We start from the raw sequence: 20,495 nt of genomic DNA on the forward strand, positions 1-20,495 counted from the left end.
CCTTGTGCTTGCTAGGCATGTGCCCTACGACTGAGTTAAATCCCCAACCCTAAAAATAGACTTTAAAAATGTCAGAGGAACCCCTCCTCTAGGATGTGCCTGAGCTGAAGCACATAGGCGGGAGACTCTGCAGAATCCGCGGCCCTGAGCATCTGAGCGCGCTTCAAGTCTCCGATTAAATTTTAAAAATGGCCTCCAATAAAACTACATTGCAAAAATTGGGAAAAAAAAAACAGAATGGAAAGAGTAAAAGAGTTGAAGATGCTGAGCCTGAAGAATTTGTGGTAGAAAAAGTACTGAACCATTGTGTAGTGAACTATTTCGTGAAGTGGAAGGGGTTTACAGATGCCGATAATACTTGGGTACCAGGAGAAAATTTAGATTGTCCAGAATTAATTGAAGCACTTCTTCATTCTCGAAAAGCTGGTAAAGAAAACGATTGTCCAAAAAGGAAATCTTTATCTGATAGTGAATCCGATGAGAGCAAATCGAAGAAGAGAGATGCTGCTGACAAGCAAAGGAGGCGAATATGAAGTGGCCTCAGATTGTCATCGCCTTCTATGAGGAGTGGCTGATTTGGCATTCTTGTACCGAAATGAAGTACAATAATTGTTTGCATATATAAATACACAATATTATATATATATATGTATATAAAATATACATATATATATATATATATATATATATGAATGATCTGGATCTTGGGTTTTGAATTACTAGTGTGGATCAAAGAGCATCCTGATGAAAATCACGTCTGATATGCTAGTTTTGAAAGCATTGGCAGTAGTTGGGAGATTTTTGGTTTTCGTTCTGCGTCAAAAGGCACTGACTCCTTTGAGCGAGTGAGAGCTCTCTGTAGTTGCTTCCTGTAACAGTAGAGTACTTGACACCATGTTGTATTTCCTCGGCTTGAAGAACAGCTTTTCTTAAACACTGGGGAGATTTTACAGTCATGACTCAAGTCAGAACTTATTTTTAACTGGGACACAGAAGGACCATTCTGGTTTGTGTGTGTGTGTGTGTTTGTGTGTGTGTGTGTGTGTGTGTGTGTGTGCGCGCGTTTGTTTGTATGCAGTGTATGCATAAAACACTTACATAACCTGTCTGTTTTAGCTTGCTTTTAATACTCAAAAGAGCTGAACGTGAAAACACAGGTTGATGAGAGGCCATCAGCCTGACCATTTTCCTGATACCATAACCTTTCGGATTAAGCAGAGTCTGTAATGTATTGGATAGTTTAAAAGCAAGCCCATCAGAATTGATGTATTATCAAATAAATACAGTAGTTTATTTTCATACCAACTCCACCTTCAGAAAACGGAATTAAACAAAGTAGTAGCTTGATTTAACAACAAGACTTGGCCTAGTGTGGTGGTGTGCACCTTTAATGCCAGAACTCTAGAGGCAGGTGGAGCTGTGATTTAAGAGGCCAGCTGATCTACAGAGGCAGGTCCGAGTCAGCTGTTCTGTGTAAAGGTTCCTCTGGTTGAACCATTCCTTTGTAGGAAGTTAAAATCTGTACTAAAAGGTTATGATTCATGGAATCTGTTTGATGTGGAAGTAGAATCATGGTTAGAGCTGATGTTGGCCATTAAGTCCTGCTGTGGTTTAGTCCCTGGAAGCTCTGGTTGGTTGGTGTTGTTGTTCATATGGGGTCTCAAGTCCCTTCAAGCTCTTTTAGTCCTTTCTCTGATTTCTTCAACTGGGGTCCTGCGCTCAGTTCACTGGTTTGTTGCTCGCATTCACCTATGTATCTGCCGTATTCTGGCTGTGTCAATGAATAGTTTTATATTCCTTAAAAAAATGTCAGAAGAGCCTACAGCCATACCACCCGGAACGCGCCCGATCTCGTCTGATCTCGGAAGCTAAGCAGGGTCGGGCATGCTAAGTACGTGGATGGGAGACCACCTGGGATACCGGGTGCTGTAGGCTTTTGGGGGTTGGGGATTTAACTCAGTGGTAGAGCTCTTGCCAGGCAATCAAAATCAGGAGCTCAGGAGCTCAGGAGGAGCTCAGGAGGAGCTCAGGAGGAGCTCAGGAGGAGCTCAGGAGGAGCTCAGGAGGAGCTCAGGAGGAGCTCAGGAGGAGCTCAGGAGGAGCTCAGGAGGAGCTCAGGAGGAGCTCAGGAGGAGCTCAGGAGGAGCTCAGGAGGAGCTCAGGAGGAGCTCAGGAGCTCAGGAGGAGATTTCAGGACAGCAGGGATACACAGTGAGACCATGTGCGTAACAAACCAACAGAAACCAAAACAACAAAGCAACCTTAAAAAACCCATCCCAAACCAAACCAAACCACACCAACAAACAGAAATAGACTTTACAACTTTTTTAAAAAAGATGTATTTCTTATATATAAGTACACTGTAGCTGTCTTCAGACACACCAGAAGAGGGCATCAGATCTCACTACAGATGGCTGTGAGACACCATGTCGTTGCTGGGATTTGAACTCAGAACCTCTGGAAGAGCAGTCAGTGCTCTTAACCACTAAGCCATCCTTCCAGCCCGACTTCACAACTTTTATTTTGCCTTTTTTTTTCCTTCCCCAGAGCTAAGGATCGAACCCAGGGCCTTGTGCTTGCTAGGCATGTGCCCTACGACTGAGTTAAATCCCCAACCCTAAAAATAGACTTTAAAAATGTCAGAGGAACCCCTCCTCTAGGATGTGCCTGAGCTGAATCACATAGGCGGGAGACTCTGCAGAATCCGCGGCCCTGAGCATCTGAGCGCGCTTCAAGTCTCCGATTAAATTTTAAAAATGGCCTCCAATAAAACTACATTGCAAAAATTGGGAAAAAAAAAAACAGAATGGAAAGAGTAAAAGAGTTGAAGATGCTGAGCCTGAAGAATTTGTGGTAGAAAAAGTACTGAACCATTGTGTAGTGAACTATTTCGTGAAGTGGAAGGGGTTTACAGATGCCGATAATACTTGGGTACCAGGAGAAAATTTAGATTGTCCAGAATTAATTGAAGCACTTCTTCATTCTCGAAAAGCTGGTAAAGAAAACGATTGTCCAAAAAGGAAATCTTTATCTGATAGTGAATCCGATGAGAGCAAATCGAAGAAGAGAGATGCTGCTGACAAGCAAAGGAGGCGAATATGAAGTGGCCTCAGATTGTCATCGCCTTCTATGAGGAGTGGCTGATTTGGCATTCTTGTACCGAAATGAAGTACAATAATTGTTTGCATATATAAATACACAATATTATATATATGTATATAAAATATATATATATATATATATATATATATGAATGATCTGGATCTTGGGTTTTGAATTACTAGTGTGGATCAAAGAGCATCCTGATGAAAATCAAGTCTGATATGCTAGTTTTGAAAGCATTGGCAGTAGTTGGGAGATTTTTGGTTTTCGTTCTGCGTCAAAAGGCACTGACTCCTTTGAGCGAGTGAGAGCTCTCTGTAGTTGCTTCCTGTAACAGTAGAGTACTTGACACCATGTTGTATTTCCTCGGCTTGAAGAACAGCTTTTCTTAAACACTGGGGAGATTTTACAGTCATGACTCAAGTCAGAACTTATTTTTAACTGGGACACAGAAGGACCATTCTGGTGTGTGTGTGTGTGTGTGTGTGTGTGTGTGTGTGTGTGTGTGTGTGCGCGCGCGCGTTTGTTTGTATGCAGTGTATGCATAAAACACTTACATAACCTGTCTGTTTTAGCTTGCTTTTAATACTCAAAAGAGCTGAACGTGAAAACACAGGTTGATGAGAGGCCATCAGCCTGACCATTTTCCTGATACCATAACCTTTCGGATTAAGCAGAGTCTGTAATGTATTGGATAGTTTAAAAGCAAGCCCATCAGAATTGATGTATTATCAAATAAATACAGTAGTTTATTTTCATACCAACTCCACCTTCAGAAAACGGAATTAAACGAAGTAGTAGCTTGATTTAACAACAAGACTTGGCCTAGTGTGGTGGTGTGCACCTTTAATGCCAGAACTCTAGAGGCAGGTGGAGCTGTGATTTAAGAGGCCAGCTGATCTACAGAGGCAGGTCCGAGTCAGCTGTTCTGTGTAAAGGTTCCTCTGGTTGAAACATTCCTTTGTAGGAAGTTAAAATCTGTACTAAAAGGTTATGATTCATGGAATCTGTTTGATGTGGAAGTAGAATCATGGTTAGAGCTGATGTTGGCCATTAAGTCCTGCTGTGGTTTAGTCCCTGGAAGCTCTGGTTGGTTGGTGTTGTTGTTCATATGGGGTCTCAAGTCCCTTCCAGCTCTTTTAGTCCTTTCTCTGATTTCTTCAACTGGGGTCCTGCGCTCAGTTCACTGGTTTGTTGCTCGCATTCACCTATGTATCTGCCGTATTCTGGCTGTGTCAATGAATAGTTTTATATTCCTTAAAAAAATGTCAGAAGAGCCTACAGCCATACCACCCGGAACGCGCCCGATCTCGTCTGATCTCGGAAGCTAAGCAGGGTCGGGCATGCTTAGTACGTGGATGGGAGACCACCTGGGATACCGGGTGCTGTAGGCTTTTGGGGGTTGGGGATTTAACTCAGTGGTAGAGCTCTTGCCAGGCAATCAAAATCAGGAGCTCAGGAGCTCAGGAGCTCAGGAGCTCAGGAGCTCAGGAGCTCAGGAGCTCAGGAGCTCAGGAGCTCAGGAGCTCAGGAGCTCAGGAGCTCAGGAGCTCAGGAGCTCAGGAGCTCAGGAGCTCAGGAGCTCAGGAGCTCAGGAGCTCAGGAGCTCAGGAGCTCAGGAGCTCAGGAGCTCAGGAGCTCAGGAGCTCAGGAGCTCAGGAGCTCAGGAGCTCAGGAGCTCAGGAGCTCAGGAGCTCAGGAGCTCAGGAGCTCAGGAGCTCAGGAGCTCAGGAGCTCAGGAGCTCAGGAGCTCAGGAGCTCAGGAGCTCAGGAGCTCAGGAGCTCAGGAGCTCAGGAGCTCAGGAGCTCAGGAGCTCAGGAGCTCAGGAGCTCAGGAGCTCAGGAGCTCAGGAGCTCAGGAGCTCAGGAGCTCAGGAGCTCAGGAGCTCAGGAGCTCAGGAGCTCAGGAGCTCAGGAGCTCAGGAGCTCAGGAGCTCAGGAGCTCAGGAGCTCAGGAGCTCAGGAGCTCAGGAGCTCAGGAGCTCAGGAGCTCAGGAGCTCAGGAGCTCAGGAGCTCAGGAGCTCAGGAGCTCAGGAGCTCAGGAGCTCAGGAGCTCAGGAGCTCAGGAGCTCAGGAGCTCAGGAGCTCAGGAGCTCAGGAGCTCAGGAGCTCAGGAGCTCAGGAGCTCAGGAGCTCAGGAGCTCAGGAGCTCAGGAGCTCAGGAGCTCAGGAGCTCAGGAGCTCAGGAGCTCAGGAGCTCAGGAGCTCAGGAGCTCAGGAGCTCAGGAGCTCAGGAGCTCAGGAGCTCAGGAGCTCAGGAGCTCAGGAGCTCAGGAGCTCAGGAGCTCAGGAGCTCAGGAGCTCAGGAGCTCAGGAGCTCAGGAGCTCAGGAGCTCAGGAGCTCAGGAGCTCAGGAGCTCAGGAGCTCAGGAGCTCAGGAGCTCAGGAGCTCAGGAGCTCAGGAGCTCAGGAGCTCAGGAGCTCAGGAGCTCAGGAGCTCAGGAGCTCAGGAGCTCAGGAGCTCAGGAGCTCAGGAGCTCAGGAGCTCAGGAGCTCAGGAGCTCAGGAGCTCAGGAGCTCAGGAGCTCAGGAGCTCAGGAGCTCAGGAGCTCAGGAGCTCAGGAGCTCAGGAGCTCAGGAGCTCAGGAGCTCAGGAGCTCAGGAGCTCAGGAGCTCAGGAGCTCAGGAGCTCAGGAGCTCAGGAGCTCAGGAGCTCAGGAGCTCAGGAGCTCAGGAGCTCAGGAGCTCAGGAGCTCAGGAGCTCAGGAGCTCAGGAGCTCAGGAGCTCAGGAGCTCAGGAGCTCAGGAGCTCAGGAGCTCAGGAGCTCAGGAGCTCAGGAGCTCAGGAGCTCAGGAGCTCAGGAGCTCAGGAGCTCAGGAGCTCAGGAGCTCAGGAGCTCAGGAGCTCAGGAGCTCAGGAGCTCAGGAGCTCAGGAGCTCAGGAGCTCAGGAGCTCAGGAGCTCAGGAGCTCAGGAGCTCAGGAGCTCAGGAGCTCAGGAGCTCAGGAGCTCAGGAGCTCAGGAGCTCAGGAGCTCAGGAGCTCAGGAGCTCAGGAGCTCAGGAGCTCAGGAGCTCAGGAGCTCAGGAGCTCAGGAGCTCAGGAGCTCAGGAGCTCAGGAGCTCAGGAGCTCAGGAGCTCAGGAGCTCAGGAGCTCAGGAGCTCAGGAGCTCAGGAGCTCAGGAGCTCAGGAGCTCAGGAGCTCAGGAGCTCAGGAGCTCAGGAGCTCAGGAGCTCAGGAGCTCAGGAGCTCAGGAGCTCAGGAGCTCAGGGAGCTCAGGAGCTCAGGAGCTCAGGAGCTCAGGAGCTCAGGAGCTCAGGAGCTCAGGAGCTCAGGAGCTCAGGAGCTCAGGAGCTCAGGAGCTCAGGAGCTCAGGAGCTCAGGAGCTCAGGAGCTCAGGAGCTCAGGAGCTAGCTCAGGAGCTCAGGAGCTCAGGAGCTCAGGAGCTCAGGAGCTCAGGAGCTCAGGAGCTCAGGAGCTCAGGAGCTCAGGAGCTCAGGAGCTCAGGAGCTCAGGAGCTCAGGAGCTAGCTCAGGAGCTCAGGAGCTCAGGAGCTCAGGAGCTAGCTCAGGAGCTCAGGAGCTCAGGAGCTCAGGAGCTAGCTCAGGAGCTCAGGAGCTCAGGAGCTCAGGAGCTAGCTCAGGAGCTCAGGAGCTCAGGAGCTCAGGAGCTAGCTCAGGAGCTCAGGAGCTCAGGAGCTCAGGAGCTCAGGAGCTAGCTCAGGAGCTCAGGAGCTCAGGAGCTCAGGAGCTCAGGAGCTCAGGAGCTCAGGAGCTAGCTCAGGAGCTCAGGAGCTCAGGAGCTCAGGAGCTCAGGAGCTCAGGAGCTCAGGAGCTAGCTCAGGAGCTCAGGAGCTCAGGAGCTCAGGAGCTCAGGAGCTCAGGAGCTCAGGAGCTAGCTCAGGAGCTCAGGAGCTCAGGAGCTCAGGAGCTCAGGAGCTCAGGAGCTCAGGAGCTAGCTCAGGAGCTCAGGAGCTCAGGAGCTCAGGAGCTCAGGAGCTCAGGAGCTCAGGAGCTAGCTCAGGAGCTCAGGAGCTCAGGAGCTCAGGAGCTCAGGAGCTCAGGAGCTCAGGAGCTAGCTCAGGAGCTCAGGAGCTCAGGAGCTCAGGAGCTCAGGAGCTCAGGAGCTCAGGAGCTAGCTCAGGAGCTCAGGAGCTCAGGAGCTCAGGAGCTCAGGAGCTCAGGAGCTCAGGAGCTAGCTCAGGAGCTCAGGAGCTCAGGAGCTCAGGAGCTCAGGAGCTCAGGAGCTCAGGAGCTAGCTCAGGAGCTCAGGAGCTCAGGAGCTCAGGAGCTCAGGAGCTCAGGAGCTCAGGAGCTAGCTCAGGAGCTCAGGAGCTCAGGAGCTCAGGAGCTCAGGAGCTCAGGAGCTCAGGAGCTAGCTCAGGAGCTCAGGAGCTCAGGAGCTCAGGAGCTCAGGAGCTCAGGAGCTCAGGAGCTAGCTCAGGAGCTCAGGAGCTCAGGAGCTCAGGAGCTCAGGAGCTCAGGAGCTCAGGAGCTCAGGAGCTAGCTCAGGAGCTCAGGAGCTCAGGAGCTCAGGAGCTCAGGAGCTCAGGAGCTCAGGAGCTCAGCTCAGGAGCTCAGGAGCTCAGGAGCTCAGGAGCTCAGGAGCTCAGGAGCTCAGGAGCTAGCTCAGGAGCTCAGGAGCTCAGGAGCTCAGGAGCTCAGGAGCTCAGGAGCTCAGGAGCTAGCTCAGGAGCTCAGGAGCTCAGGAGCTCAGGAGCTCAGGAGCTCAGGAGCTCAGGAGCTCAGGAGCTAGCTCAGGAGCTCAGGAGCTAGCTCAGGAGCTCAGGAGCTCAGGAGCTCAGGAGCTCAGGAGCTCAGGAGCTCAGGAGCTAGCTCAGGAGCTCAGGAGCTCAGGAGCTCAGGAGCTCAGGAGCTCAGGAGCTCAGGAGCTAGCTCAGGAGCTCAGGAGCTCAGGAGCTCAGGAGCTCAGGAGCTCAGGAGCTCAGGAGCTAGCTCAGGAGCTCAGGAGCTCAGGAGCTCAGGAGCTCAGGAGCTCAGGAGCTCAGGAGCTAGCTCAGGAGCTCAGGAGCTCAGGAGCTCAGGAGCTCAGGAGCTCAGGAGCTCAGGAGCTAGCTCAGGAGCTCAGGAGCTCAGGAGCTCAGGAGCTCAGGAGCTCAGGAGCTAGCTCAGGAGCTCAGGAGCTCAGGAGCTCAGGAGCTCAGGAGCTCAGGAGCTCAGGAGCTAGCTCAGGAGCTCAGGAGCTCAGGAGCTCAGGAGCTCAGGAGCTCAGGAGCTCAGGAGCTAGCTCAGGAGCTCAGGAGCTCAGGAGCTCAGGAGCTCAGGAGCTCAGGAGCTCAGGAGCTCAGGAGCTAGCTCAGGAGCTCAGGAGCTCAGGAGCTCAGGAGCTCAGGAGCTCAGGAGCTCAGGAGCTAGCTCAGGAGCTCAGGAGCTCAGGAGCTCAGGAGCTCAGGAGCTCAGGAGCTCAGGAGCTAGCTCAGGAGCTCAGGAGCTCAGGAGCTCAGGAGCTCAGGAGCTCAGGAGCTCAGGAGCTAGCTCAGGAGCTCAGGAGCTCAGGAGCTCAGGAGCTCAGGAGCTAGCTCAGGAGCTCAGGAGCTCAGGAGCTCAGGAGCTCAGGAGCTCAGGAGCTCAGGAGCTAGCTCAGGAGCTCAGGAGCTCAGGAGCTCAGGAGCTCAGGAGCTCAGGAGCTCAGGAGCTAGCTCAGGAGCTCAGGAGCTCAGGAGCTCAGGAGCTCAGGAGCTCAGGAGCTAGCTCAGGAGCTCAGGAGCTCAGGAGCTCAGGAGCTCAGGAGCTCAGGAGCTCAGGAGCTCAGGAGCTAGCTCAGGAGCTCAGGAGCTCAGGAGCTCAGGAGCTCAGGAGCTCAGGAGCTCAGGAGCTCAGGAGCTAGCTCAGGAGCTCAGGAGCTCAGGAGCTCAGGAGCTAGCTCAGGAGCTCAGGAGCTCAGGAGCTCAGGAGCTAGCTCAGGAGCTCAGGAGCTCAGGAACTAGCTCAGGAGCTCAGGAGCTCAGGAGCTCAGGAGCTAGCTCAGGAGCTCAGGAGCTCAGGAGCTCAGGAGCTAGCTCAGGAGCTCAGGAGCTCAGGAGCTCAGGAGCTCAGGAGCTCAGGAGCTCAGGAGCTAGCTCAGGAGCTCCGGAGCTCAGGAGCTCAGGAGCTCAGGAGCTCAGGAGCTCAGGAGCTAGCTCAGGAGCTCAGGAGCTCAGGAGCTCAGGAGCTCAGGAGCTCAGGAGCTCAGGAGCTCAGGAGCTCAGGAGCTCAGGAGCTCAGGAGCTCAGGAGCTCAGGAGCTCAGGAGCTCAGGAGCTCAGGAGCTCAGGAGCTCAGGAGCTCAGGAGCTCAGGAGCTCAGGAGCTAGCTCAGGAGCACAGGAGCTCAGGAGCTCAGGAGCTCAGGAGCTCAGGAGCTAGCTCAGGAGCTCAGGAGCTCAGGAGCTCAGGAGCTCAGGAGCTCAGGAGCTCAGGAGCTCAGGAGCTCAGGAGCTCAGGAGCTCAGGAGCTAGCTCAGGAGCTCAGGAGCTCAGGAGCTCAGGAGCTCAGGAGCTCAGGAGCTCAGGAGCTAGCTCAGGAGCTCAGGAGCTCAGGAGCTCAGGAGCTCAGGAGCTCAGGAGCTCAGGAGCTAGCTCAGGAGCTCAGGAGCTCAGGAGCTCAGGAGCTCAGGAGCTCAGGAGCTAGCTCAGGAGCTCAGGAGCTCAGGAGCTCAGGAGCTCAGGAGCTCAGGAGCTCAGGAGCTAGCTCAGGAGCTCAGGAGCTCAGGAGCTAGCTCAGGAGCTCAGGAGCTAGCTCAGGAGCTCAGGAGCTCAGGAGCTCAGGAGCTCAGGAGCTCAGGAGCTCAGGAGCTAGCTCAGGAGCTCAGGAGCTCAGGAGCTCAGGAGCTCAGGAGCTCAGGAGCTCAGGAGCTAGCTCAGGAGCTCAGGAGCTCAGGAGCTAGCTCAGGAGCTCAGGAGCTCAGGAGCTCAGGAGCTCAGGAGCTCAGGAGCTCAGGAGCTAGCTCAGGAGCTCAGGAGCTCAGGAGCTCAGGAGCTCAGGAGCTCAGGAGCTCAGGAGCTAGCTCAGGAGCTCAGGAGCTCAGGAGCTCAGGAGCTCAGGAGCTCAGGAGCTCAGGAGCTAGCTCAGGAGCTCAGGAGCTCAGGAGCTCAGGAGCTCAGGAGCTCAGGAGCTCAGGAGCTAGCTCAGGAGCTCAGGAGCTCAGGAGCTCAGGAGCTCAGGAGCTCAGGAGCTCAGGAGCTAGCTCAGGAGCTCAGGAGCTCAGGAGCTCAGGAGCTCAGGAGCTCAGGAGCTCAGGAGCTAGCTCAGGAGCTCAGGAGCTCAGGAGCTCAGGAGCTCAGGAGCTCAGGAGCTCAGGAGCTAGCTCAGGAGCTCAGGAGCTCAGGAGCTCAGGAGCTCAGGAGCTCAGGAGCTCAGGAGCTAGCTCAGGAGCTCAGGAGCTCAGGAGCTCAGGAGCTCAGGAGCTCAGGAGCTCAGGAGTTAGCTCAGGAGCTCAGGAGCTCAGGAGCTCAGGAGCTCAGGAGCTCAGGAGCTCAGGAGCTAGCTCAGGAGCTCAGGAGCTCAGGAGCTCAGGAGCTCAGGAGCTCAGGAGCTCAGGAGCTAGCTCAGGAGCTCAGGAGCTCAGGAGCTCAGGAGCTCAGGAGCTCAGGAGCTCAGGAGCTAGCTCAGGAGCTCAGGAGCTCAGGAGCTCAGGAGCTCAGGAGCTCAGGAGCTCAGGAGCTAGCTCAGGAGCTCAGGAGCTCAGGAGCTAGCTCAGGAGCTCAGGAGCTCAGGAGCTCAGGAGCTCAGGAGCTCAGGAGCTCAGGAGCTAGCTCAGGAGCTCAGGAGCTCAGGAGCTCAGGAGCTCAGGAGCTCAGGAGCTCAGGAGCTCAGGAGCTAGCTCAGGAGCTCAGGAGCTCAGGAGCTCAGGAGCTCAGGAGCTCAGGAGCTCAGGAGCTAGCTCAGGAGCTCAGGAGCTCAGGAGCTCAGGAGCTCAGGAGCTCAGGAGCTCAGGAGCTCAGGAGCTAGCTCAGGAGCTCAGGAGCTCAGGAGCTCAGGAGCTCAGGAGCTCAGGAGCTCAGGAGCTAGCTCAGGAGCTAGCTCAGGAGCTCAGGAGCTCAGGAGCTCAGGAGCTCAGGAGCTCAGGAGCTCAGGAGCTAGCTCAGGAGCTCAGGAGCTCAGGAGCTCAGGAGCTCAGGAGCTCAGGAGCTAGCTCAGGAGCTCAGGAGCTCAGGAGCTCAGGAGCTCAGGAGCTCAGGAGCTCAGGAGCTAGCTCAGGAGCTCAGGAGCTCAGGAGCTCAGGAGCTCAGGAGCTCAGGAGCTCAGGAGCTAGCTCAGGAGCTCAGGAGCTCAGGAGCTCAGGAGCTCAGGAGCTCAGGAGCTCAGGAGCTAGCTCAGGAGCTCAGGAGCTCAGGAGCTCAGGAGCTCAGGAGCTCAGGAGCTAGCTCAGGAGCTCAGGAGCTCAGGAGCTCAGGAGCTCAGGAGCTCAGGAGCTCAGGAGCTAGCTCAGGAGCTCAGGAGCTCAGGAGCTCAGGAGCTCAGGAGCTCAGGAGCTCAGGAGCTAGCTCAGGAGCTCAGGAGCTCAGGAGCTCAGGAGCTCAGGAGCTCAGGAGCTCAGGAGCTCAGGAGCTCAGGAGCTCAGGAGCTCAGGAGCTAGCTCAGGAGCTCAGGAGCTCAGGAGCTCAGGAGCTCAGGAGCTCAGGAGCTCAGGAGCTAGCTCAGGAGCTCAGGAGCTCAGGAGCTCAGGAGCTCAGGAGCTCAGGAGCTCAGGAGCTAGCTCAGGAGCTCAGGAGCTCAGGAGCTCAGGAGCTCAGGAGCTCAGGAGCTCAGGAGCTCAGGAGCTCAGGAGCTCAGGAGCTAGCTCAGGAGCTCAGGAGCTCAGGAGCTCAGGAGCTCAGGAGCTAGCTCAGGAGCTCAGGAGCTAGCTCAGGAGCTCAGGAGCTCAGGAGCTAGCTCAGGAGCTCAGGAGCTCAGGAGCTAGCTCAGGAGCTCAGGAGCTCAGGAGCTAGCTCAGGAGCTCAGGAGCTCAGGAGCTAGCTCAGGAGCTCAGGAGCTCAGGAGCTAGCTCAGGAGCTCAGGAGCTCAGGAGCTAGCTCAGGAGCTCAGGAGCTCAGGAGCTAGCTCAGGAGCTCAGGAGCTCAGGAGCTAGCTCAGGAGCTCAGGAGCTCAGGAGCTAGCTCAGGAGCTCAGGAGCTCAGGAGCTAGCTCAGGAGCTCAGGAGCTCAGGAGCTAGCTCAGGAGCTCAGGAGCTCAGGAGCTAGCTCAGGAGCTCAGGAGCTCAGGAGCTAGCTCAGGAGCTCAGGAGCTCAGGAGCTAGCTCAGGAGCTCAGGAGCTCAGGAGCTAGCTCAGGAGCTCAGGAGCTCAGGAGCTAGCTCAGGAGCTCAGGAGCTCAGGAGCTAGCTCAGGAGCTCAGGAGCTCAGGAGCTAGCTCAGGAGCTCAGGAGCTCAGGAGCTAGCTCAGGAGCTCAGGAGCTCAGGAGCTAGCTCAGGAGCTCAGGAGCTCAGGAGCTAGCTCAGGAGCTCAGGAGCTCAGGAGCTAGCTCAGGAGCTCAGGAGCTCAGGAGCTAGCTCAGGAGCTCAGGAGCTCAGGAGCTAGCTCAGGAGCTCAGGAGCTAGCTCAGGAGCTCAGGAGCTAGCTCAGGAGCTCAGGAGCTAGCTCAGGAGCTCAGGAGCTAGCTCAGGAGCTCAGGAGCTCAGGAGCTCAGGAGCTCAGGAGCTCAGGAGCTCAGGAGCTCAGGAGCTCAGGAGCTCAGGAGCTCAGGAGCTCAGGAGCTCAGGAGCTCAGGAGCTCAGGAGCTCAGGAGCTCAGGAGCTCAGGAGCTCAGGAGCTCAGGAGCTCAGGAGCTCAGGAGCTCAGGAGCTCAGGAGCTCAGGAGCTAGCTCAGGAGCTCAGGAGCTCAGGAGCTCAGGAGCTCAGGAGCTCAGGAGCTAGCTCAGGAGCTCAGGAGCTCAGGAGCTCAGGAGCTCAGGAGCTAGCTCAGGAGCTCAGGAGCTAGCTCAGGAGCTCAGGAGCTCAGGAGCTAGCTCAGGAGCTCAGGAGCTAGCTCAGGAGCTCAGGAGCTCAGGAGCTAGCTCAGGAGCTCAGGAGCTCAGGAGCTCAGGAGCTCAGGAGCTAGCTCAGGAGCTAGCTCAGGAGCTCAGGAGCTAGCTCAGGAGCTCAGGAGCTCAGGAGCTAGCTCAGGAGCTAGCTCAGGAGCTCAGGAGCTCAGGAGCTAGCTCAGGAGCTAGCTCAGGAGCTCAGGAGCTAGCTCAGGAGCTAGCTCAGGAGCTCAGGAGCTAGCTCAGGAGCTCAGGAGCTCAGGAGCTAGCTCAGGAGCTCAGGAGCTCAGGAGCTAGCTCAGGAGCTCAGGAGCTCAGGAGCTCAGGAGCTCAGGAGCTCAGGAGCTCAGGAGCTCAGGAGCTCAGGAGCTCAGGAGCTCAGGAGCTCAGGAGCTCAGGAGCTCAGGAGCTCAGGAGCTAGCTCAGGAGCTCAGGAGCTAGCTCAGGAGCTCAGGAGCTAGCTCAGGAGCTCAGGAGCTAGCTCAGGAGCTCAGGAGCTAGCTCAGGAGCTCAGGAGCTCAGGAGCTCAGGAGCTCAGGAGCTCAGGAGCTCAGGAGCTCAGGAGCTCAGGAGCTCAGGAGCTCAGGAGCTCAGGAGCTCAGGAGCTCAGGAGCTCAGGAGCTCAGGAGCTCAGGAGCTCAGGAGCTCAGGAGCTCAGGAGCTCAGGAGCTCAGGAGCTCAGGAGCTAGCTCAGGAGCTCAGGAGCTCAGGAGCTCAGGAGCTCAGGAGCTCAGGAGCTAGCTCAGGAGCTCAGGAGCTCAGGAGCTCAGGAGCTCAGGAGCTAGCTCAGGAGCTCAGGAGCTAGCTCAGGAGCTCAGGAGCTCAGGAGCTAGCTCAGGAGCTCAGGAGCTAGCTCAGGAGCTCAGGAGCTCAGAGCTAGCTCAGGAGCTCAGGAGCTCAGGAGCTCAGGAGCTCAGGAGCTAGCTCAGGAGCTAGCTCAGGAGCTCAGGAGCTAGCTCAGGAGCTCAGGAGCTCAGGAGCTAGCTCAGGAGCTAGCTCAGGAGCTCAGGAGCTCAGGAGCTAGGAGCTAGCTCAGGAGCTCAGGAGCTAGCTCAGGAGCTAGCTCAGGAGCTCAGGAGCTAAGAGCTAGCTCAGGAGCTCAGGAGCCAGCTCAGGAGCTCAGGAGCTCAGGAGCTAGCTCAGGAGCTCAGGAGCTCAGGAGCTCAGGAGCTCAGGAGCTCAGGAGCTCAGGAGCTCAGGAGCTCAGGAGCTCAGGAGCTCAGGAGCTCAGGAGCTCAGGAGCTCAGGAGCTAGCTCAGAGCTCAGGAGCTCAGGAGCTAGCTCAGGAGCTCAGGAGCTCAGGAGCTAGCTCAGGAGCTCAGGAGCTCAGGAGCTAGCTCAGGAGCTCAGGAGCTCAGGAGCTAGCTCAGGAGCTCAGGAGCTCAGGAGCTAGCTCAGGAGCTCAGGAGCTCAGGAGCTAGCTCAGGAGCTCAGGAGCTCAGGAGCTAGCTCAGGAGCTCAGAGCTCAGGAGCTAGCTCAGGAGCTCAGGAGCTCAGGAGCTAGCTCAGGAGCTCAGGAGCTCAGGAGCTAGCTCAGGAGCTCAGGAGCTCAGGAGCTAGCTCAGGAGCTCAGGAGCTCAGGAGCTAGCTCAGGAGCTCAGGAGCTCAGGAGCTAGCTCAGGAGCTCAGGAGCTCAGGAGCTAGCTCAGGAGCTCAGGAGCTCAGGAGCTAGCTCAGGAGCTCAGGAGCTCAGGAGCTAGCTCAGGAGCTCAGGAGCTCAGGAGCTAGCTCAGGAGCTCAGGAGCTCAGGAGCTAGCTCAGGAGCTCAGGAGCTCAGGAGCTAGCTCAGGAGCTCAGGAGCTCAGGAGCTAGCTCAGGAGCTCAGGAGCTCAGGAGCTAGCTCAGGAGCTCAGGAGCTCAGGAGCTAGCTCAGGAGCTCAGGAGCTCAGGAGCTAGCTCAGGAGCTCAGGAGCTCAGGAGCTAGCTCAGGAGCTCAGGAGCTCAGGAGCTAGCTCAGGAGCTCAGGAGCTCAGGAGCTAGCTCAGGAGCTCAGGAGCTCAGGAGCTAGCTCAGGAGCTCAGGAGCTCAGAGCTAGCTCAGGAGCTCAGGAGCTCAGGAGCTAGCTCAGGAGCTCAGGAGCTCAGGAGCTAGCTCAGGAGCTCAGGAGCTCAGGAGCTAGCTCAGGAGCTCAGGAGCTCAGGAGCTAGCTCAGGAGCTCAGGAGCTCAGGAGCTAGCTCAGGAGCTCAGGAGCTCAGGAGCTAGCTCAGGAGCTCAGGAGCTCAGGAGCTAGCTCAGGAGCTCAGGAGCTCAGGAGCTAGCTCAGGAGCTCAGGAGCTCAGGAGCTCAGGAGCTCAGGAGCTCAGGAGCTCAGGAGCTCAGGAGCTCAGGAGCTCAGGAGCTCAGGAGCTCAGGAGCTCAGGAGCTAGCTCAGGAGCTCAGGAGCTCAGGAGCTCAGGAGCTCAGGAGCTCAGGAGCTAGCTCAGGAGCTCAGGAGCTCAGGAGCTAGCTCAGGAGCTCAGGAGCTCAGGAGCTAGCTCAGGAGCTCAGGAGCTCAGGAGCTAGCTCAGGAGCTCAGGAGCTCAGGAGCTAGCTCAGGAGCTCAGGAGCTCAGGAGCTAGCTCAGGAGCTCAGGAGCTCAGGAGCTAGCTCAGGAGCTCAGGAGCTCAGGAGCTAGCTCAGGAGCTCAGGAGCTCAGGAGCTAGCTCAGGAGCTCAGGAGCTCAGGAGCTAGCTCAGGAGCTCAGGAGCTCAGGAGCTAGCTCAGGAGCTCAGGAGCTCAGGAGCTAGCTCAGGAGCTCAGGAGCTCAGGAGCTAGCTCAGGAGCTCAGGAGCTCAGGAGCTAGCTCAGGAGCTCAGGAGCTCAGGAGCTAGCTCAGGAGCTCAGGAGCTCAGGAGCTAGCTCAGGAGCTCAGGAGCTCAGGAGCTAGCTCAGGAGCTCAGCTCAGGAGCTAGCTCAGGAGCTCAGGAGCTCAGGAGCTAGCTCAGGAGCTCAGGAGCTCAGGAGCTAGCTCAGGAGCTCAGAGCTCAGAGCTAGCTCAGGAGCTCAGGAGCTCAGGAGCTAGCTCAGGAGCTCAGGAGCTCAGGAGCTCAGGAGCTCAGGAGCTAGCTCAGGAGCTCAGGAGCTCAGGAGCTAGCTCAGGAGCTCAGGAGCTCAGGAGCTAGGTCAGGAGCTCAGGAGCTCAGGAGCTAGCTCAGGAGCTCAGGAGCTCAGGAGCTAGGTCAGGAGCTCAGGAGCTCAGGAGCTAGCTCAGGAGCTCAGGAGCTCAGGAGCTAGCTCAGGAGCTCAGGAGCTCAGGAGCTAGCTCAGGAGCTCAGGAGCTCAGGAGCTAGCTCAGGAGCTCAGGAGCTAGCTCAGGAGCTCAGGAGCTCAGGAGCTAGCTCAGGAGCTCAGGAGCTCAGGAGCTAGCTCAGGAGCTCAGGAGCTCAGGAGCTAGCTCAGGAGCTCAGGAGCTCAGGAGCTAGCTCAGGAGCTCAGGAGCTCAGGAGCTAGCTCAGGAGCTCAGGAGCTCAGGAGCTAGCTCAGGAGCTCAGGAGCTCAGGAGCTAGCTCAGGAGCTCAGGAGCTCAGGAGCTAGCTCAGGAGCTCAGGAGCTCAGGAGCTAGCTCAGGAGCTCAGGAGCTCAGGAGCTAGCTCAGGAGCTCAGGAGCTCAGGAGCTAGGTCAGGAGCTCAGGAGCTCAGGAGCTAGCTCAGGAGCTCAGGAGCTCAGGAGCTAGCTCAGGAGCTCAGGAGCTCAGGAGCTAGCAGGAGCTCAGGAGCTCAGAGCTAGCTCAGGAGCTCAGGAGCTCAGGAGCTAGCTCAGGAGCTCAGGCTCAGGAGCTAGCTCAGGAGCTCAGGAGCTCAGGAGCTAGCTCAGGAGCTCAGGAGCTCAGGAGCTAGCTCAGGAGCTCAGGAGCTAGCTCAGGAGCTAGCTCAGGAGCTCAGGAGCTCAGGAGCTAGCTCAGGAGCTCAGGAGCTCAGGAGCTAGCTCAGGAGCTCAGGAGCTCAGGAGCTAGCTCAGGAGCTCAGGAGCTCAGGAGCTAGCTCAGGAGCTCAGGAGCTCAGGAGCTAGCTCAGGAGCTCAGGAGCTCAGGAGCTAGCTCAGGAGCTCAGGAGCTCAGGAGCTAGCTCAGGAGCTCAGGAGCTCAGGAGCTCAGGAGCTCAGGAGCTCAGGAGCTAGCTCAGGAGCTCAGAGCTCAGGAGCTAGCTCAGGAGCTCAGGAGCTCAGGAGCTAGCTCAGGAGCTCAGGAGCTCAGGAGCTAGCTCAGGAGCTCAGGAGCTCAGGAGCTAGCTCAGGAGCTCAGGAGCTCAGGAGCTAGCTCAGGAGCTCAGGAGCTCAGGAGCTAGCTCAGGAGCTCAGGAGCTCAGGAGCTAGCTCAGGAGCTCAGGAGCTCAGGAGCTAGCTCAGGAGCTCAGGAGCTCAGGAGCTAGCTCAGGAGCTCAGGAGCTCAGGAGCTAGCTCAGGAGCTCAGGAGCTCAGGAGCTAGCTCAGGAGCTCAGGAGCTCAGGAGCTAGCTCAGGAGCTCAGGAGCTCAGGAGGTAGCTCAGGAGCTCAGGAGCTAGCTCAGGAGCTCAGGAGCTCAGGAGCTAGCTCAGGAGCTCAGGAGCTCAGGAGCTAGCTCAGGAGCTCAGGAGCTCAGGAGCTAGCTCAGGAGCTCAGGAGCTCAGGAGCTAGCTCAGGAGCTCAGGAGCTCAGGAGCTAGCTCAGGAGCTCAGGAGCTCAGGAGCTAGCTCAGGAGCTCAGGAGCTCAGGAGCTAGCTCAGGAGCTCAGGAGCTCAGAGCTCAGGAGCTCAGGAGCTCAGGAGCTCAGGAGCTCAGGAGCTCAGGAGCTCAGGAGCTCAGGAGCTCAGGAGCTCAGGAGCTCAGAGCTAGCTCAGGAGCTCAGGAGCTCAGGAGCTAGCTCAGGAGCTCAGGAGCTAGCTCAGGAGCTCAGGAGCTCAGGAGCTAGCTCAGGAGCTCAGGAGCTCAGGAGCTAGCTCAGGAGCTCAGGAGCTCAGGAGCTAGCTCAGGAGCTCAGGAGCTAGCTCAGGAGCTCAGGAGCTCAGGAGCTAGCTCAGGAGCTCAGGAGCTAGCTCAGGAGCTCAGGAGCTCAGGAGCTAGCTCAGGAGCTCAGGAGCTAGCTCAGGAGCTCAGGAGCTCAGGAGCTAGCTCAGGAGCTCAGGAGCTCAGGAGCTAGCTCAGGAGCTCAGGAGCTCAGGAGCTAGCTCAGGAGCTCAGGAGCTCAGGAGCTAGCTCAGGAGCTCAGGAGCTCAGGAGCTAGCTCAGGAGCTCAGGAGCTCAGGAGCTAGCTCAGGAGCTCAGGAGCTCAGGAGCTCAGGAGCTCAGGAGCTCAGGAGCTCAGGAGCTCAGGAGCTCAGGAGCTCAGGAGCTCAGGAGCTCAGGAGCTCAGGAGCTCAGGAGCTAGCTCAGGAGCTCAGGAGCTCAGGAGCTAGCTCAGGAGCTCAGGAGCTCAGGAGCTAGCTCAGGAGCTCAGGAGCTCAGGAGCTAGCTCAGGAGCTCAGGAGCTCAGGAGCTAGCTCAGGAGCTCAGGAGCTCAGGAGCTAGCTCAGGAGCTCAGGAGCTCAGGAGCTAGCTCAGGAGCTCAGGAGCTCAGGAGCTAGCTCAGGAGCTCAGGAGCTCAGGAGCTAGCTCAGGAGCTCAGGAGCTCAGGAGCTAGCTCAGGAGCTCAGGAGCTCAGGAGCTAGCTCAGGAGCTCAGGAGCTCAGGAGCTAGCTCAGGAGCTCAGGAGCTCAGGAGCTAGCTCAGGAGCTCAGGAGCTCAGGAGCTAGCTCAGGAGCTCAGGAGCTCAGGAGCTAGCTCAGGAGCTCAGGAGCTCAGGAGCTAGCTCAGGAGCTCAGGAGCTCAGGAGCTAGCTCAGGAGCTCAGGAGCTCAGGAGCTAGCTCAGGAGCTCAGGAGCTCAGGAGCTAGCTCAGGAGCTCAGGAGCTCAGGAGCTAGCTCAGGAGCTCAGGAGCTCAGGAGCTAGCTCAGGAGCTCAGGAGCTAGCTCAGGAGCTAGCTCAGGAGCTCAGGAGCTAGCTCAGGAGCTCAGGAGCTAGCTCAGGAGCTCAGGAGCTCAGGAGCTCAGGAGCTCAGGAGCTCAGGAGCTCAGGAGCTCAGGAGCTCAGGAGCTAGCTCAGGAGCTCAGGAGCTAGCTCAGGAGCTCAGGAGCTAGCTCAGGAGCTCAGGAGCTCAGGAGCTCAGGAGCTCAGGAGCTCAGGAGCTCAGGAGCTCAGGAGCTCAGGAGCTCAGGAGCTCAGGAGCTCAGGAGCTCAGGAGCTCAGGAGCTCAGGAGCTCAGGAGCTCAGGAGCTCAGGAGCTCAGGAGCTCAGGAGCTAGCTCAGGAGCTCAGGAGCTCAGGAGCTCAGGAGCTAGCTCAGGAGCTCAGGAGCTCAGGAGCTAGCTCAGGAGCTCAGGAGCTCAGGAGCTCAGGAGCTCAGGAGCTAGCTCAGGAGCTCAGGAGCTAGCTCAGGAGCTCAGGAGCTCAGGAGCTAGCTCAGGAGCTCAGGAGCTAGCTCAGGAGCTCAGGAGCTCAGGAGCTAGCTCAGGAGCTCAGGAGCTCAGGAGCTCAGGAGCTAGCTCAGGAGCTCAGGAGCTCAGGAGCTAGCTCAGGAGCTAGCTCAGGAGCTCAGGAGCTAGCTCAGGAGCTCAGGAGCTCAGGAGCTAGCAGGAGCTAGCTCAGGAGCTCAGGAGCTCAGGAGCTAGCTCAGGAGCTAGCTCAGGAGCTCAGGAGCTAGCTCAGGAGCTAGCTCAGGAGCTCAGGAGCTAGCTCAGGAGCTCAGGAGCTCAGGAGCTAGCTCAGGAGCTCAGGAGCTCAGGAGCTAGCTCAGGAGCTCAGGAGCTCAGGAGCTCAGGAGCTCAGGAGCTCAGGAGCTCAGGAGCTCAGGAGCTCAGGAGCTCAGGAGCTCAGGAGCTCAGGAGCTCAGGAGCTCAGGAGCTCAGGAGCTCAGGAGCTAGCTCAGGAGCTCAGGAGCTCAGGAGCTAGCTCAGGAGCTCAGGAGCTCAGGAGCTAGCTCAGGAGCTCAGGAGCTCAGGAGCTAGCTCAGGAGCTCAGGAGCTCAGGAGCTAGCTCAGGAGCTCAGGAGCTCAGGAGCTAGCTCAGGAGCTCAGGAGCTCAGGAGCTAGCTCAGGAGCTCAGGAGCTAGCTCAGGAGCTAGCTCAGGAGCTCAGGAGCTAGCTCAGGAGCTAGCTCAGGAGCTCAGGAGCTAGCTCAGGAGCTAGCTCAGGAGCTCAGGAGCTAGCTCAGGAGCTAGCTCAGGAGCTCAGGAGCTAGCTCAGGAGCTAGCTCAGGAGCTCAGGAGCTAGCTCAGGAGCTAGCTCAGGAGCTCAGGAGCTAGCTCAGGAGCTAGCTCAGGAGCTCAGGAGCTAGCTCAGGAGCTAGCTCAGGAGCTCAGGAGCTAGCTCAGGAGCTAGCTCAGGAGCTCAGGAGCTAGCTCAGGAGCTCAGGAGCTCAGGAGCTAGCTCAGGAGCTGAGGAGCTCAGGAGCTAGCTCAGGAGCTCAGGAGCTCAGGAGCTAGCTCAGGAGCTCAGGAGCTCAGGAGCTAGCTCAGGAGCTCAGGAGCTCAGGAGCTAGCTCAGGAGCTCAGGAGCTCAGGAGCT

General features: G+C 57.1%; 2 pseudogenes; both read left to right on the top strand.

Moving 5' to 3' along the window:
• The first annotated feature begins 1,817 nt into the window (after window positions 1-1,817).
• LOC147997792 (5S ribosomal RNA) lies at window positions 1,818-1,935 on the top strand (annotated as a pseudogene).
• A 2,443-nt stretch (window positions 1,936-4,378) lies between these two features.
• Window positions 4,379-4,496, top strand: LOC147997793 (5S ribosomal RNA; annotated as a pseudogene).
• Window positions 4,497-20,495: the final 15,999 nt, after the last annotated feature.

This window comes from Rattus norvegicus, unplaced genomic scaffold (genome assembly GCF_021556685.1).
Source record: "Rattus norvegicus strain SHRSP/BbbUtx unplaced genomic scaffold, alternate assembly SHRSP_T2T unassigned-0000063, whole genome shotgun sequence".
NCBI lineage: Eukaryota > Metazoa > Chordata > Mammalia > Rodentia > Muridae > Rattus > Rattus norvegicus.